Raw genomic sequence first — 15630 nt, 5'->3', positions numbered from 1 at the left:
TGTGGCTCGTGGGCTCTAGAGCTCAGGATCAGTAGTTGTGATGCACAGGCTTAGTTGCTCTGCAGCATGTGGGATCTTCCCGGACCAGGGCTCAAACCTGTGTCCCCTGCATTGGTAGGTGGATTCTTAACCACTGTGCCACCAGGGAAGCCCTGATAATTTTAATAGTTGAGACATCTCAGTGTTGGCCTTTGTTGACTGTCTTTTTTTTTTTTTTTGAGAATGGGTCACATTTTCTTTATTGTGTATATGTTGACTAGTTTGGACTTGTATTCTGGACATTGTGAATGTTGCGAATTCAGTTATATTTCTCCAAAGAGTATTAATGTGTATAACCTGCATTAATTTGGTTAGGTGGGTGGCAACTCAAATCTCAGTTTTAATATTTTATATTTAGCTGGGCTGTTTATAGCCCATGCATATGTGGTTCAGGCATCAGCCTGAGACTTGGGGCAGAATCTGTATGCAGAATTTAGTGTTATTCTTCTCTGATTCTTTCCTTATTTTGAGATTGCCTCCTCAGTCTTCAGCAGCCATAGTTGCTCCAGGTTCCATCCCTTTGTTCCTTAGGCCAGAAAATTGGGTTTTCTATGGTTTTAGATTCCCTAAATTATGACTGGAGTCTGCCATCAGGTCAAAGCCCCTATCCCCAATGGGAAACTCACTTTATCATGATTGCATCTTCCAGGTTTTGACTCTCCTCCAAAATCTTTTGCCTTTGTTCACACTCTAGACCCTTCAGGTGGTTGTCTTAGGGGGTACTTTGTCCCAAGTTTATAGCTGTTTTCTGTAGGAGCGTCAGTCTATGGAAACTTACTCCTTCACCCTGGAGATAGAATCTTGCATTTAGCTATAGATGGAAAATATAAGAAGCACTTAGATAATGTCTGGCCCAAGGTAATCCTCAATAATAATCACTACTGATTATTCTCATCATGACACTGTGTAAGTTATTATTCCCATTGTGCAGATTAAGAGTAAGGGCTCAGAGAGGTTAAGTAACTTGCCCAGCATCTTATAGCTAGTAATTTGAGATTTATCAAAAGGAGTAAATTCAGTTTGGAGTTTTGGCTAGATATTTCCATTCCTGTTCTCTCTTGAATCTTCAATGACCTTGAATATCTAAGATTCATTGATTTCCATCTGTAAATGGAGATTCATAACTGTGCTGCTGAACCCCCGATGCTATTTTTCATGAAGAGAAATGAGCTTGAAGAACCTCAGGCTCAGGTTCACCTTATGAGCAGATATAATAAATAACCACAATGACTATTTAAATGGGGATGAGAAAAGGACCCAAAGCCTTTACTTGGCTACCACAAAGACACTCAGCTCCTCCTTTTATTAACTATGTGGCATTGATCAGTAATTTTTCCTTGAGTCTCAGTTTCTTCATCTGCGAATCGGGTGTAATAATTCCTAATCTCCAAACTGGGAGAAAATTCAGTGAGAAAGCTGACTTCCCCATGCCGGACTTTGTCCTTCACAAATGGCAGGATAGATTTAAGTTAGCAGAATTGGAATAGTGACTCCATATGCAGACCAAAGAGAGAAGAAACAGAAGTCAGTGGCACAGAGGAGACCAATAGTTTCTCTGGGTTTTCCCGTGGTACGGTTTTCCTTTTCAGATGGCTGGGAATGAGGCTTCTGCTTGCTAGGGAGGCCAGTCCTCGACAACAGTCCGTTCTCCTCACTGCCACACACGACCACTTTTCCCCTTGAGTGGCCTCTGGCTTTGGCAGACAGTTAGGCAATGGACAAGACTGCACAAGGTTTCTGGGGAAGTGGCTTCTTCTTATTACTTGATGCTTCATTTTTATTTTTAATTTTCTTATCTTTGCTCTCATCCCAGGGGAAGTCTTCACATATGCTGTATTACTAAATTCTTGCAATGGAGCAATGGAACAATGGAATAAGTGATAAAAAGTAGATTTTGTAATTCCCCAGTCTCTCTTGGGATGGGCTTGAATAGTCCAATCCTTTGGACTTATATTTGGAAATATCGGTTCATCTAAAGTTTATCACATAGGTTTTATTATCCCCTATTTAACAAATAAGGAAACTGAGAGGCAGAGATGGTATAACTTGTGCCAATCTCCACAGCTTCTTAGTGCAGAGCTGGTATTCAGTGACATTAAGGGCCATGGAAAATTGAATGTAGCTGGAGGAACACCATTTCTTTAGACTCTGTCTCTGGCTTTTACTTATAACTTTATAGCTGCAGTCTAGATTAGAGACTTAATTTTATATTTTCTCAAAGATTTTGCTTTGGATTTTTTGGTATGGGAACTTGGAGGGTGAGAACCGAGTGTGTGCAACCATTTCAATTTGGAGATTGCATTTTACATGTCTGTGGGATGATACAAGAATAGACTTAAACTAAACTGTTTATTTCAGGTCTGTTTACACTTCCCATTTTATTTCTGACACCTAGCTCTTTTTTCTACTGCATCACAGCTCCGTCCTTTCCAGTACAATTCTTTCCTGTCTTCTATATGCCCAGGGACCACATAAACAAATAAAGACATAGAGCAGCACATGTAGACAGTGTCCTCTGAAAGTTGAAGTGAAATCCCCCAAGATGAAAACCTCAGTTCTCCAAACAGGCTCACCTCTTCCGCCACATGTCTCTGCTAAAGGATTTGTCTGGGAAGGCCTCTGAGTCCATGTCTGTTTGGTGACAGTTGTCCAAATATAAGAGGTGTTATACATTTGGAGAATGAAGTTATTTGGCTGAATTGATGGTGTGTGACCATGAGTGGCAGATGTCTGTTTTTGTGCTGGTCATTACAACCTCACTTCTTTTGGTTTCCAAAGCAAACATGTTGGAGAGAGACGAATTTGAGGTAAACATCATTTTCCTTTGTAGGAAAGAATAATATTATTCCCAGCATGTGAAGTCCTGCCAGGAGGGTATCTCCTAGAGTACAAAAGGAATCAATGCAAAAGGGCACAGTAAGAGCTAGTCGAACTCTCTTTCTTAAAATTACAGTAGAAAATGAATAGAAGGGACCTTGCCAGAACTCAACCATCATTTGCTGGTTTAGAAGGGGAATGGCTTTAGGCTGGAAGACATCTGAGAAACACTGGAGTCTAAATCCCTTTTCACTACTGTTGAACTTTGCAGAGCTCGGAGGCCTCAGAGAGAGAGTAGAGATACAGCGCTAGGAAAGGGAGCCAGCTGTTACCACGTGTGCATGGGATGAAGACAGGCCAAACAAAAGATGTCAAATTCTAGGTGATTGCTAGGTTAAGAAGTTGTAGAGAATATCAGTATGATGGTTGGGTGATTGGACTGCATAGCTCTTAGTACGTCTTCCTAACCTGAGAATATTTGATTGTGTGAATTAAACCAAAGTTAATTCACTCTATATTCAAGTTCTGTGTTGCTCTACAGATTTTGATCGACTGCCCCAAGGGAATGAGATGGAATATACACCAGAAACATGTTTTCAGAGAGAGTGAAGAATTGATATGTTATAATTCAACAAATTACATATATTTGAACACCCACTGTATACTATGTCATGAGATTCCAAAGATGAAGAATAGATCATCAAATTTTAGACGGGCTTAAAGTCAGGTAGCAAAGAAAGACACTTAGTATATAGTGTCTTTATATACTTAGGGTATAGTGTGATTAAACGCTTTAATAGACCACTACTTATAGTGCTTAGAAACACAGATGAAGGATAATTAATCGGCCTCATGGAAAGCTAGAGAGAGGAGATGATTTTTTCCTGGGCCTTGAGTATTAACTCATGATATTAACTCATCAGACATTATGAGAAGAGAGAAAATAATGTAATATGACTGAAACATGTAGTTAGGTAAGGGAATGGTCAGTCATCAAAGTGGAAAGATTGGATGAAGCCAAGTTTGTTTGCTATGCTGAGGAATTAGTACTGCATTCTGCAGGAACTGGGGAGCCATTAAATTTACCTCTTAGAAACCCCATAATGGCAACATAATCAAAATGGATTGAAGACTTCTAAGTAACATGGTAGGGGGAGTACATCAGAGATCTCTGCCCTCCAGTCCAAAAACATAGCAATGATCAATAAAATGCTTTGAAAGTATAAAAATATATAGATGTGCTACAAATAAGCAAAAATAAACAACAAAAATACCTCCTGCCTTTTTCAATTCAGAATTGAATTCAGAATTCAACCGCAGGCTGTTGGTGGTTTCTTCATTCTGGTTCCTACTGATCACCACCAAAGATTTCAAAAAACTCAGAAGCATTCAAATCTTATTAGATTAATAGATCCCCAGAACTTATTCATCTTACATAACTGAAACTTTTTGCCCTTGACCAGCATCTCCCCATTTCATGTACAGCACTATGACTGCAGTTAACAATACTGTATTAGAACCTATAGGGGAAAAGAATCTGAAAAAGAATATATATATGTATAACTGAATCACTGTGCTGTACACCTGAAACTAACATGACATTGTAAATCAACTATATTTCAATTAAAATAAGTTTTAAAAAATACTATATTTGATACTTGAAATTTGCTAAGGGAGTAGATCTTAAGTATTTTGTTTTGTTTTGTTTTTGTTTTTTGCGGGGCTGAGCCATAACGCTTACAGGGATCTTAGTTCCCCAACCAGGGATCGAACCTGTGCCCCCTGCAGTGGAAGTGCAAAGTCTCAACCACTGGACCACCAGGGGATTCCCGATCATAAGTGTTCTTACCACAAAAAAGAAAAAGAAAATGGTAACTGTGTGAGGTGATGGATATGTTAATTAGCATGATTGTGGTGGTTATTCACAATGTATATGTACATTAAAACATCAACTTGTGGGCTTCCCTGGTGGCACAGTGGTTGAGAATCTGCCTGCCAATGCAGGGGACACAGGTTCGAGCCCTGGTCTGGGAAGATCCCACATGCCGCGGAGCTACTAGGCCCGTGAGCCACAACTACTGAGCCTGCGCGTCTGGAGCCTGTGCTCCGCAACAACAGAGGCCGCGATAGTGAGAGGTCCGCGCACCGCGATGAAGAGTGGCCCCCGCTTGCCACAACTAGAGAAATCCCTCGCACAGAAACGAAGACCCAACACAGCCAAAAATAAATAAATAAATACATTAAAAAAAAAAAATCAACTTGTACATCTCAAATATAAACAACTTTTATCTGTCAATTATACCTTAGTAAAACTGGAAAAGAAACTAATAGGAATAACTATTTTAACTACTCTCTGTTCCGTGCCGATCTAATGAAGATTAAGGGGTCTTTTCACGTTCTTTGCTTCCAGATTCTTAGAGCAGAAATGTTATATGATTCTAAGAGAGGGACTCCTAATCATTTTCTGTGCCACTGGCTCCTTTAGGAGTTTGGTGAAACCTGTAGACTCCTTCTCAAAATAATGCTTTTAAGTACATAAAATAAAATACATAAGGGAAACTAATTATATTGAAATACAGTTATCAGTTACAGAAAGAACCCCAAATCTGTAATATGGGAATATATGTGCTTTTAATTAACATATTAAATAAAAAAGATCCAGCAGTGGGTCTAATAACTCATTTTAAAGTGAGGAAGAGCATCAATAATATTTCTGTATATCTGCAACAACGGTAAAATGGTACGAAAATATCTGTGATTTTTATTAATGACAGAGTCACAGATACAAGTAAGAGTCATATTCAGAATTCAAATTTACACCTTTAGTTTGAGAATCAAGCCCCACATAAGGCTTCTATGAAATCATTTCCAATGTTGACCCAGCAGATTTTGTGCATCTATTAGTTGTGGGGCATGTCCAGTGACTATATGAATACCTGGCACAAGGAAGGTGCTCCTTAAATATTTATCAATGAATGAATGAGTGAATGAATGAATGGAGCTGATCTACCTGAAGAACAAGCAAAGGAAAGTATTCTTCTCTCCTGCCCACACTTTCTCTCTCTGTCCTCTTCCTCATTCCTTCTCATCCCCACTTGTATATGCACACATCACTGCACTGATATTTATTGGGCAGCTACTGTATTAAAGTCACTGTACTAGGATTTGTGGTTGACACTCAGATGAATGAACAAATTATAAATCTAGCCCTAAGATAGACATAGTCTGGGAGGATGTGATGGGAACCCAGAAAAACCATCCTCATGTTCAGCACATGACAATGTTTTATTGATTGCCTATTTTTTCCTTAAGCATTCCTATAAAACCTGGGAAACCATCAAGGCAAATCTCAAAGTTGGCAATAATGAAATAGCAGCCAGGTTGCAGTCTCTGAAAAAGAAACCTGTCACACACAGGGCCTTTTCAAATCATGCAATTTGCAAAGCTGAGTTTGGAAGAAGTAGGTCAGTTTGCAGAGTTAGCTGCCATAAGATTCTACAAACAGCTGCCTTAGCTGGAACCTGTGTTAGCCAGGGAAAAATCACAGATGGGACAACTTTAAAATATGCCATAGAGTGGTGCTTGCTATTGAATTTTCTAAAGATTGTTTTATGAGATGTTTCCATACTGACTTTTTGAGAAATAGGTCACTTCTCCCACAAAATTTGATAACATCTGATTGGATGTGCAGACTTTCTTCTGTATGCTACCTCTAAACTTTCAGTAACCCCGCTCTACTGGTGGTTGATGAAGACAGCTACACAAGTGCAGATGTGGTGCTGGTTGGTTGTTGGGGAGAACTTTCCTCCTCCCACAGTGGTCAACTGGCCTGTCAAGTGTATGTCCACAGCAGAACAGAAAATCCTGCCTATTTTCCATTTTCCTGGTGAAGAAGTCCATAATCTAGAAGAGGCGTTGGCAAACAATGGCCCAAGGGCCACTGCCTACTTTTGTCAGCAAAGTTTTATTGGAATGTGGCCACACCAATTCATTTAAATTTTGTCAACAGCTGCTTTCATGCTACAACAGAAGACTTGAGTGGTTGTGACAGATACTTTAAGGCCTGCAAACCTAAAATATTTACTGTCGCTCTTATAGAAAAAGCTTGCCAACACTTGCTTTAAAAGGCCAACAGGGGCTTCCCTGGTGGCGCAGTGGTTGAGAGTCCGCCTGCCGATGCAGGGGACATGGGTTCGTGCCCCGGTCTGGGAAGATCCCACATGCCGCGGAGCAGCTAGGCCCGTGAGCCATGGCCGCTGAGCCTGCGCGTCCGGAGCCTGTGCTCCGCAACGGGAGAGGCCACAACAGTGAGAGGCCCGCGTACCGAAAAAAAAAAAAAAAAAAGGCCAACAGTTCAGATGTGTCCTCTTGCTCATGGGATGGCTGGGATCCCCAGGACATGTTTGGGAATGCTGGAAAGCAATCTTATGGGCTGACTTAATTCAAACTTGCTTCTCCTTTTTCAGTCTTAAGCCCTGTGAAGATGCTAGAGGGTATCAAAATCTGCCCCATCTAAAGAGGAAGTATTTTTATTTTGTATAGGTATAGGTAAAGTAAGAAAGGTCCATAAATAACTATAACATAAAGATCAAAGTAGTAAGAGAGATACGGAGAAAAGCACTCTGGGAGCACAGTCTGGGAAAAACTACTTCAGACTTAGGGGAACAGAAAAATCTTTACAGGGAAAAAAAAAAAAAAAGGTATTTAATCCAGGCTTTGAAGCATGAATAGATCTGAGCAAGAACCTTATGAAAAGGATCAGAATCACAGATCACATATGATCTGTGAGGATTTGGGGAGATCATCCAATCTCTTGGGTCTTCTACATTGATCTATCTATGCATCCAACAAATATTTATTTATTTATTTATTTATTATTATTATTATTTTTTTTTACGGTACGCGGGCCTCTCACCGTTGTGGCCTCTCCCGTTTCGGAGCACAGGCTCCGGACGCGCAGGCTCAGCGGCCATGGCTCATGAGCCCAGCCGCTCCGTGGCATGTGGGATCTTCCCGGACTGGGGCACGAACCCGTGTCCCCTGAATCGGCAGGCGGACTCCCAACCACTGCGCCACCAGGGAAGCCCCCAAATATTTATTAATTTTCTACTAGGTCACAGGCATGGAATTATGGAGATCCAAAAACAGTGGTCCAGCCCTTCTCCCTCTTCTCTCCATTTCCAAGGTCTTGCCAAAAATGACCCAAGGAGTACGCAAAGAGATGTATAAGGGAAATTAGAGAAGATGGCATATACATGCTACAAACATCAAGAAATTTCTCCTAGAATTAGAGAAGCTAGGACTAGATTAAAGACAGTGTGATGGCTAATTTTATGTGTCAACTTGACTGGACAATGGGATGCTTGGGATTGCTGGTAGAATATTATTTCTGGATGTGTCTGTGAGAGTCTCTAGAAGAGATTAGCATTTGAAACAGTAGACTGAGTAAAGAAGATCTGTTCTCACCAATGTGGGTGAGCATCATGCAATCTGCTGAGGTCCCACATAGAGCAAAAGGGCAGAGGAGGGGTGAATTCTTTCTCTTTCTTCTTGAGCTGGGACATCCATCTTTTCCTGTCCTTGGCCATCCCAGCTGTTCTCAGGCTTTCAGACTTTGGGACTTACCCTAGCAGCTCCCCCTTTTCAGGACTTAGGGCTCTGACTCAATTACACCACCAGCTTTTCTGGTTCTCCAGCTTGCAGACAGTATATCATGGAGCTTCTCAGCCTTCATAATTATGTGAGCCAATTCCCACAATAAATCTCTTTTATACCTATATGTATCCTATAGGTTCTGTTTCTCTAGGGAAGCTTGACTATTACAAGAAGGCAGCAAAGGCCACAATAAGAGATGTGCAAAGTTAAGAAGAAAACTGCACTGCTTTTCAAATGTGAAGAGCAACTGTCTAGAGGGAAGGATAAATCATGGTATGTAGGGGAAAAACTACATATGAATTTCATTTATCAGTCAAGAAGCTGCTGCTTCCATGGTCAAAGGTGGTAACAGCCAACGGAAGCTGGAAAACAAGAAGACTTGTCCATGACATAGTATGATTTCCCCTGATCCAGTTGGCAGCATCACTAGGAAGGTCAGTAGAACCACTGTGTCTACTTGAAACAGTGGTTAAGATTCATAGACTATAAAATGAACATAACTGGTGCTCAGCTCAGTAGCTTTTCCAAATACAAAGAAAAAGTAAGGCAGAGACCTTCTATAGCACCTTGATTCTTATCCAATCTGTACAGTCTGTTAGATCCTGTAACTGATAATGAAAAAAATCATGATGCTATTGCAGCATCCAGATGGACAGGAGAGAACTTAAGGGAGATGGCTCACACTATCTTTCATAAATATGAGGCAAGGATCGAAATATCTTCCATCAAGCCTAAAAAATAAGAAAAACAACTTGAGACCCAGGGAAAGATATTTCAACATAAAAAAGGAAAGAAAATATAGGATTCAAAAGAAGATATCTTTAGAAAAAAACAGAAGTACATTTTAGCTAACACGTACCTTCCACTCTCTATGAAGTGAAAGTAGAAAGACAGGATGATATCACAGCCGTCTGTGATGAAATTGTAGCCTGGAATAAAGGGAAAATACAAGAAAACCAATAATGGCAGTGCAGAATTTTAAATGACATTAGAAAACTAAGTCGGTGATAATATGACTCAAACTTGGGAAGCTCTAGAATGCAGAATACAAGAAAAGGCAATGAAAACAAAGAGAAGAATGTTACAACTTATGTCTAGAGGACAGAGGCTGGAGATTCATGATACAAACAATTAGTTGTTGGGAGAAAGAGAGAGAATGAATTTTATATAATAAAGACAAAACTGAATACAGCACTCCTGAACAGAGAATGAACCAAACCTACTGATGTACATACAGGTTCCAGCTAGTTGTGGGAAAATTTAACAGAAAGAAGTGAACTCTGGGCTATCTTTCAGGATAAAGAAAATTCTATGAGCATAAAGATTGTATGAAAATGATTACCTACAAAGGCAGATTATTAGGCTGGCAGGGTTTTTTTTATATTGCCTTTCCCTTTCCTCATTCTTGAAAAAGAAGAAATCTTTCCAGGCTCAGGAGTTCATAAAAATACCACATTAAAAACTTTTTTTTCTCTGTTTACCCTTATGGTATCTAAATCCCCTCCATCCATTCATCCAACCACCCATGCATTCTTTATCCATCCATCTAACAAATATTTACTGAGCACCGACTCTGTGCCAAGTACTGTTCTAGACACTGCAGTTATATCAACAGACAAGAGAGACCAAGTTCCTACTCATGTGGGAATTATTTCCTAGTTGGGGGGAGGAAAATCATTAACAAATATGTGTGATAAGTGCTATGGAAGGGAAACAAAGCAACCTCAAGGAAGAGGGGCAAACAGCTCCTCCCTAATAAGTTGGCATTTGCACAGAAACCCAACAAAATTGAGGAAACAACCTTGGCAGATATATCCTAGGGAAGAAGGAACCATAAGTACAAATGACTTGAGATAGAAATGGGCTTGTCTGGAGCGTTTGAAGAAGAGCAAGAGGTGTGTTTGGCTGAAGCAGAGTGAGAGAGAGGAGAGTGGTTAGGATAGGAACTCAAGACACATAGGTGGGTAGGGGTTCGACCACTACGGCTTTGAGACAATGGTTAGGAGTTTGAATTTTATATCCAAGTGACATGAGAACCATCTGTAGCATTTTGAGCAGGAGTGACATGATCTGACTTACATTTTAAAGGAATCTCAGTGGCTTCTGTTTGCAAGATGGACTATGGGAGGCAACAAGGGAAGGAGCAGGGAGACCCTTGGGGAGCCACTGAAGAAGCCCAAGAGGGAGAGAAAGGGGGGTTGGAGCTGATGAGATCTTCCCAAACTGCCAACCAAAGGCAGGGTGTAGCGCTCCAGTCAAATCCTGTTTGTATTCAGCTCCTTTCCTCATGAACCCCTATCCTCTGAAGTGACACCTTCCTCCTAAACCCATGGCCAGCTTTCACACATCTCTGAACTGAAATTCTACCTGTAAAGCAGCAATTGCTGTCACGTGTGGCTACCAGACTGGTACCATGTGGTACAACACCTCCACAAGTTCAATCCACCTCCACTCTCCTCTCAGACTTGCCTGTCTGTCTGAACGTAGGAATATGTTGGGCTGTCCTTGAAGTAGGGTTGACCAAGTTCTCTGATGGTTACAGTCACCACATCCCTGAGCCAGGGGAAGTACTGGACTGATGAAAAGTTGTTTTACCTTTTTCTGGTGCTCTTGCTTTCATGAATCAACAGAAACAGAAACCCAAGCAGGTCTTAATTTTTATAAGTTTAGATCCATTTACCCTATAATTGAATTAAATTCTCCCCAGATTTAGGCATCGAAGATTTTGTCCGTTTTATTTATTTATTTTTGCTGTAAATATTTATCTTTAGTGTCTTTGTCATTTTTAGAGAGTAGAAAGGCAAGCCTATACCTGAAGCGTTAATCATTGACCATGTTAAACCGGATATTACCCACATTGTACTTAGAAGTGCAAAGTAAGATAGTAGAGGGTATCCCACTGCAGTCAGGGTCAAGACAAGAATGGCAGCAATTATCACTATTATAAGCATTTCCACAACAGAATAAGTTTTCAAAACAAGAATTAGATAAGCACAACTAATTAATTAGGGAACACAGTTTATACCATGTGGTCCACTAAAGTTACAAGAAAATCTCCGTTTCTGTATATGCACAGAGAAAAAAGCTGTTGTGCAGACAAGAGACACACACTTGCTTTGCTTTAGAGGTTAGCTGTGCTTTTATGTTGCATTATTTTATTTTGTTGTTGAATATCAATCAAAACTTCAAAGTCAAGGTCATGGATGATAGAGGAGGCCAAGAAATAGCTGAGTATGTAGAATGAAGAAAAAATAAGGCAATGTTTAGGTCCGTTTTTGTCAATTTTCATTTGGCATTTTTAGCTTATAATAACAAAAATACACTCAAAGTATTATTCTTGGGCTTCCCTGGTGGCGCAGTGGTTGAGAGTCCGCCTGCCGATGCAGGGGACACGGGTTCATGCCCCGGTCTGGGAAGATCCCACATGCTGCGGAGCAACTGGGCCCGTGAGCCATGGCCGCTGAGCCTGCGTGTCTGGAGCCTGCGCTCTGCAGCGGGAGAGGCCGCAACAGTGAGAGGCCCACGTACCGCAAAAAAAAAAAAAAAAAAAAGTATTATTCTTCAAATCCCTGCAGGACAAAAAATGTTGTAAATCTAAAACTCTCTAGCTCCACGATTATGTTTTTTCCAATGGAGTCTACATTTAAAATGCATCTTTGAAACTTTTACAATGTGTTTATAACAAAATAATTCAGTTATAGAAAAACGTACTGTACATTGTTCTAGAGCTTCTTGCCAACATAATAAAACAAGAAAAGAGAAATTATCAGTATACATATTGGAAAAGCAGAGACAAAGTTATTACTTTTAAGTGATAGGAAAGTCTACCTTGAAAACCCATGAAAATCAACTTAAAAACTATTGGGATTAAATGAAAGCTCAATGAGGTGACCAAACACAAGAGAAATATTAAAAAATTAACAACTTTCAAATATGCCTGAAAAAAGAAACGGTGAGAAAATTGAATGGATTGTAAAGGTGCCATTCACATAATGACCCAAAAATAAAATGTCTAGGAATAAACTTAAAATGTAAGAGTAGAATTCTTATGAAATAATATAAACTTGACTGGGGGACATAAAAGAAGACTGAAAAATAAACAGAGTCAAATAATGAAGAGACATATCAAGTTTTTGGATAGAAACATGGAATTTCATAAAGATTTCTATCTAATTTCCTAAAATTAATATGAAGTTTAGGGATATCCCAGTACAGATACCAAGATTTTTTTGTTGTTGTTGTTGTTTTGGGTTTTTTTTGCGGTATGCGGGCCTCTCACTGTTGTGGCCTCTCCCGTTGTGGAGCACAGGCTCTGGATGCACAGGCTCAGCGGCCATGGCTCACGGGCCTAGCCGCTCCATGGCATGTAGAATCTTCCCAGACCAGGGTGTGAACCCGTGTCCCCTGCATCGTCAGGCGGACTCTCAACCACTGCGCCACCAGGGAAGACCCCAAGATAGTTTTTAAAGGCAAAGAGGATGAAAAAATAATTTAATAGTTCATTTGTAAGAAGACATAGGATTATAGCCAAGAATATTTTCAAAAAAAGAAATACAATGTGATACACTCTAGTTATTAAAACACACGATGAAGTCATACTCTACTGAAACTGTGTCTTCATATAGAGACCAACAGATCTTTGGAACAGAAAAGAAAGCATAGAAATAGATTTAAGTACAAATATGTATTTATTACACAAGGATGTTAGCATTTTAAATAAGCAACAAGATGATCAATTATTCAATAAATGACTCTGAGGCAAATGGTTGACTATTTGGGAACAAAGTTTAAATTCCCATTTAATATTGTGCACCAAAAAAAAATCCCAGATAGATTCATAAATTAAATGGAAAAAGTTAAAACATAACAACATGTGAAAAAAATGCTAGTAAATATGTAATGTAAAATTTAGTTAGGGATGACCCTTCTGAGTATAGCACTATATCAATTAATTGTAACTCCATGCCAACTATTAGATATTTTGACTATCACCTGTAATGGAGACTCACATATGTTTGAGGTCATTGGTGGCCTGATTAATTTAGTTTTCAGAAAATTATTTATGAGAGAGTGAAAGTGATTCCATTGTTAGAAAAATAAGTCAGGTGTGATAAACTTGACCCAGTGTCTAGACATAGTGATTATAGTTAAGAGTTTATTGGGGATCCAGCATGATGGCTACCACCAGATTTTGTTCCTATGTAGCACTGTGCACTAATTACTAGGGACTAGATAGAGACACCTGTACATAAAAACTGGAAGAGTTGTTTCACCAAAACTTACAAAACAGTAGCCCCACTTTGGTACATTTTATATCAGAATGAAACATAAAATGGATGTGTGTGTGTAGGAAATTGATGGATATGTTTTCAGTCAGGCTAGGCTAGAGGATGCTACACTAATAAATGATCCCAAATCTCAGTGACCTATAACAACAAATGTTTATTTCTGGCTCTCATTATATGTTCATCATTGCTTAACTGCAGTCCTGCCGCATTACATCTTCATCCAGAGTCAGGCTAATAGAGCAGCTTGGGTTGGGGTCCATGAGCATTCATGGCTAAGGGAAAAGAAACATGGTAAACCACACACTGTCTCTTAAAGCTTCCATTTGTAAGTGACACTTCTGCTTACATTTCACTGGCCCAAGTAACTCATATGACAAAGGCTGATGTCAATGGAATGAGGATACATAACCTTCCCACGAGGAGGGGCATCACAAAGAGGGCACAGGAACATTTGGTGGATCAGTAACACAAACTAACACACCCATTTTCCTAAAGACTGTCTTGCTGCTCTGGAACCTACAGGTGCCTAGGCACTTCTGGTCCATTTGGAAAAGTGCTCTATGGCATCAGCAAGACACAGAGTATTTCTAGAAGCCATCTGCTTGCTCTCCCCTTCCTAAGGTGAACGTCACCCAGTGGAGCAGATGTTGGCTGCCAAGGTGGTGCCAGACCCCACTGTGATGGACAGCTCTTATGTTTTGTTTACTCTTCCAGGCAGGGTGATAAATTCTCCTTCAAATCAGGTTTAGTGTTTCTCCCTCTCAGATGCACCAACCTTGCTAATGAATGATTCACTGAAGTTAGCGGCTGAGACATAGCATGCTGCACACCGCTCTGCCTTTGTTATGCAAAGTCATGCCCTCACTATCTCCTGAACACAAAATCGAGTTCCCAGAGTATGGCGTGGATAGATGATGGAGTGTACAACAGCCTCAGGTAATTGGTTCACAGTTATTCAGGCCAGTATATTCTGTCAAGTCCTCTGCTGGATACATTTGGTTTAACTTGCTGAGGGAGAATGGCGCTTGGAGGGAGCCTTTCGATGTTGATCACTGCAAATAAAGTCCTGAGAGTTCCCAAGCTGTCAGTCCAAGGAACCGGATGGAGCTAGTACTCTGAGCCTTGTCATTGGGTCCTGAGAAAGCTTCAACTATATATAGGAGGAAACCCAGGAGGTAACTCCAAGGGAACCCCATCCCTTGACTGCCACCATTGCCATGGCTTGACAGAAATTAAATCGACCAAAGAATGGAATTTTCTTGTCTTTTTCAAGATTCATATTAAAACCGAGACCAGTCAAAAAGAATTAAAGGAAGAGGATCTCAAACCATAGCACTTTTCACTGGACCTACTCTTGAAGCTACATTCCAAACCTGGGTATTAAAAATGGGGCAGGCTTGGGGGCAAGACATCCTAGGATGTTAGTTGTAGGGACAGAGAAATGCACCTGGCTGTGTGGCTGATACCCTGATGAGAAGCAGGGTAATCCAATGTTGTGACTATCTAAAGGGTGTTTGGGAAATATTGTTTGGGAAAATGTTGGTACAACAGAAGATGAGAGGACTCAGCAGTGAGAGTACCCGTAGAAGTTAGAGCTCAGAGTCAATTGGGAGGAAGAGTCATACCACACAACTGATTATTTTACAACCCTTAACCTGAGAGTTAAATCAGAGCCCATGTCACCTGATATGCAGGCTAAGTCAGAACTCTCATCACAATCCTCACCTGGACTCCAGGCATGGCTTTGGACAGTCAGGGGCAACATTGAGAATAACCAGGGGGGAGGCTGGGATTCTTTGAACACTGGCCGCCAAATCTGCGCAACATTCAT

The sequence above is a fragment of the Mesoplodon bidens genome (assembly GCF_964165515.1).
Source record: "Mesoplodon bidens genome assembly, chromosome: 15".
Lineage (NCBI taxonomy): Eukaryota > Metazoa > Chordata > Mammalia > Artiodactyla > Ziphiidae > Mesoplodon > Mesoplodon bidens.
The sequence above is the reverse complement of the archived record's forward strand: the minus strand, read 5'-3'. Positions refer to the sequence as shown.